At 47.1% G+C, this 3356-nt stretch overlaps 1 pseudogene; it reads right to left on the reverse strand.

The window, feature by feature from the left end:
- Positions 1-902: 902 nt before the first annotated feature.
- On the reverse strand, positions 903-1818 carry LOC129018054 (tRNA-splicing endonuclease subunit Sen15-like; annotated as a pseudogene).
- Between the last annotated feature and the right edge of the window lie 1538 nt (positions 1819-3356).

Consider the following 3356-nt stretch of genomic DNA (forward strand, 5'->3'; position numbering starts at 1 on the left):
CTATGATATAATAAGAATGGTGGTAATAAGAATGAAAAGGAAGGCCCAGAACTCTTGTGGATAGCATGTCTCCTATCCCTGTTACTCAGGACATGTAAGTTTACACTCTGGATGAACATATTTTGAGTTTTGATTTAAAGTTAACCAAAAAAGAGAAATAACAGTCATTGCAACAGAAAGACCAATTGAAAGAAATCTTTTACTTTCTACTGGAGAGGAAAAAGCAGAAGTAGGTGACAAGGTATGTATAAAATGCCATTCCAAGATAGCTGCAGTGGCCAAAAGGCACTGGGAGAGTTGAGTAAGAGAAAGAGATGGCAGTCTCAACAATGAGCTAGCAGTGGGAGCAATAAACAGAGGCAACTATGAGTGCTATAAGTGTGGGGTGACAAAAGCAGCACACAGGTTCCACCCGTCTGAACACATCCTAGGCGTAAACCTGTATACAACTGTAATTAAACTGTCTCTAGATAAGAAAGTTTTAAAGAAACCACCCTATATTTTTTAAGAAAGAAAAAGTCTTCTACCTGGAGAAGTTTTTTTCTTTTTTTTTTTTTTTTCTGGAGTCTCTCTCTGTCACCCAGGCTGGAGTGCAGTGGCGTGATCTTGGCTCACTGAAACCTCCACCTCCCAGGTTCAAGCGATTCTCCTGCCTCAGCCTTCTGAGTAGCTGGGATTACAGGTGCGCGCCACCATGCCCAGCTAATTTTTTGGTATTTTTAATAGAGACGGGATTTCACCATGTTGGTCAGGCTGGTCTCGAACTCCTGACCTTATGATCCACCTGCCTCGGCCTCCCAAAGTGTTTGTATTAGAGGCATGAGCCACTGCGCCCAGTCCCTGGGGAAGTTTTATTCTTCAGAATGAAAACCTTATGGAATAAGGAAGTCAACCCTCACTATCTAAGTCAACCCGGACTATCTCTGAGATAAAAGATGAAGCAGTCTGATGGGTCTCAGATCCAATCTTGTATGAATAAAACAAGTATCAGGAAACATAGATGTCATCTTCTAAGAGAAATATTCTGAGGGTCTGGCAGCATAAATCCATCAGTAAGTTTATAATAGACTATTGTAGAATCAGACTCCACTATGGCCAGAGTAAAAGACATCAGCAAATCTGGATCACCTGGCAATTTTCAAGATGCCTTCAAGATCTCCCTTATCCTGTGATGGCTGAGGGAAGCAGTGATGGGGGTAGGCACCACAGTCTATAACCCCTCCTCTTCTCAACAAGGCAGATGAGCTGGAGTTCTGGTAATCTGACACAGTTTAGTTCATGCCAGTTTTGCTTTCTATGAGGTCCAGATAAACCAAGAATGCTATATAAACATGGGTGGCATCTTCTGTATCTAGTTCCATCATTTCTTTTTTTTTTTTTTTGAGATGGAGTCTCACTCTGTTGCCCAGGCTAGAGTGCAATGGCACGAGCTCAGCTCACTGCAACCTCTGCCTCCTGGGTTCAAGCGATTCTCCTGCCTCAGCCTCCTGAGTAGCTGGGATTACAGGCACCCGCCACCACACCCGGCTAATTTTTGTATTTTTAGTAGAGATGAGGTTTCACCATGTTGTTCAGGCTGGTCTCAAACTCCTGACCTCGTGATCCACCCGCCTCGGCCTCCCAAAGTGCTGGGATTACAGGCGTGAGCCACCGCACCCAGCCTAATTTCATCATTTCTAAATATTTAGGGTGGGTGCCCATCCAGGCATCCTCGGGGGCCCATGAGGGAGCTCCATGGCAGTCGCCAAAGCCGCGAACGTCACACAGACCCAGGCCACTGCAGCCAGGGGTCAGCTTGAAATCGCTGCGCTCCTCCATGCCGGCCAGTGCAGCGCTCCCGTGATGCACACTTCATTGTAAGACTATTCTTGCTGGTGCTGTTTAAGAAGTCCTGTTCTCTTCTCTGTTTCTCTCCACACTGTCTCTCCCACGTGAGCCTCAGGAATGAAGGTGCTGGCGAGGAAGGCCCGAGGTGATGACAGGAGGGAGAGAGTCGATAGAGCTTCTGCAGCGGTCCCCCTGGGACATGAGAACAACTCTGCCCTGCTGGGGTGAGCGGCCTGTCTAAGCATCGAGATCATAGAACTAAGACAACTGACATCCCTCTCTGTGCAAGAACCCTTCCTTAGTATCTAAATCCATTTTTTTTTTCTGATAAAGTAAGCTTAAAAAATAAGCCTCAACCTAAATACATTTTAATGAGCTACTCGGTGGACTTGGCTTGGCAGGGTTTTTACATTTGTTGTTCAAAGCTTTCTTTGAACACAACAGTCAAGGTACCCTTGAAAATGGAATCCTCAGGGTTTTACTAGCCAGATTGACATCCTCAGAACTGGTTTCCTGGCTTCTCTCATAAGGGATATATGGGTGAGAATGAGATAGAGAACATTCTTTTAAAAAATGTCAAAAGTAGCTGGGCGCGGTGGCTCATGCCTGTAGTCCCAGCACTTTGGGAGGCCAAGGTGGGCAGATCACCTGATGTTGGGAGTTTGAGACCAGTCTGACCAACATGGAGAAACCCCATCTCTAGTAAAAATACAGAATTAGCTGGGTGTGGTGGCACATGCCTGTAATTCCAGCTACTTGGGAGGCTAAGGCATAAGAATTGCTTGAATCCGGGAGGCAGAGGTTGTGGTGAGCTGAGATTGCGCCATTGCACTCCAGCCTGGGCAACAAGAGCGAAACTCCGTCTCAAAAAGAGAAAATGTCAAAGAGTATCCTAAACTAAAATGAAAGCACAGTACTAGTGCCACCTCTGCATGGTCTCCTCCTGCCCATTGACAGCTCTGGTCTTGCAGGACGGATCTCACAGAGCACTTGGTTGGTGCTGTGTCCAGCCTGGACCCTGGCCAGCTATGGCCACACACAGTGTGTGACTGAGTGGAGGCAGCACCAGGGCCTCCACTGTGGGACTGCTGCTCAAAGGAAGGTCCCAGAGCCAACAGCGACAGGCAGCAGTCGTTGAAGGCCAGGTGCAAAATGCCAGAGGTGACAGAGGAGACTGCTGACTGAGGTGCAACTCCATGCCTTTCTCCAAGAAGAATAGCTCCAGTGTCCACAACTGTGTGTCCCCTACAGCCCCTACTGTATTTATAACCATCTGTTCATACCACCTGCCACCTCACACATTAGTGGCACTTGTTTGAATACTGCAAATTACTATATTAATCTGTAAGCTTCTTGGGTATCAAAATCTCTCACGTAACACCTGCTCCAGGTACTTAGGGATCCTGGGACTCCAAGTACCACTCCACACACCTGCTCCAGGTACTTAGAGATTCCAGGGACTCCAGGTACCATGCCACACACCTGCTCCAGGTACCATGCCACACACCTGCTCCAGGTACTTAGGGATT

Source organism: Pongo pygmaeus, chromosome 19 (genome assembly GCF_028885625.2).
Source record: "Pongo pygmaeus isolate AG05252 chromosome 19, NHGRI_mPonPyg2-v2.0_pri, whole genome shotgun sequence".
NCBI classification, from domain to species: domain Eukaryota; kingdom Metazoa; phylum Chordata; class Mammalia; order Primates; family Hominidae; genus Pongo; species Pongo pygmaeus.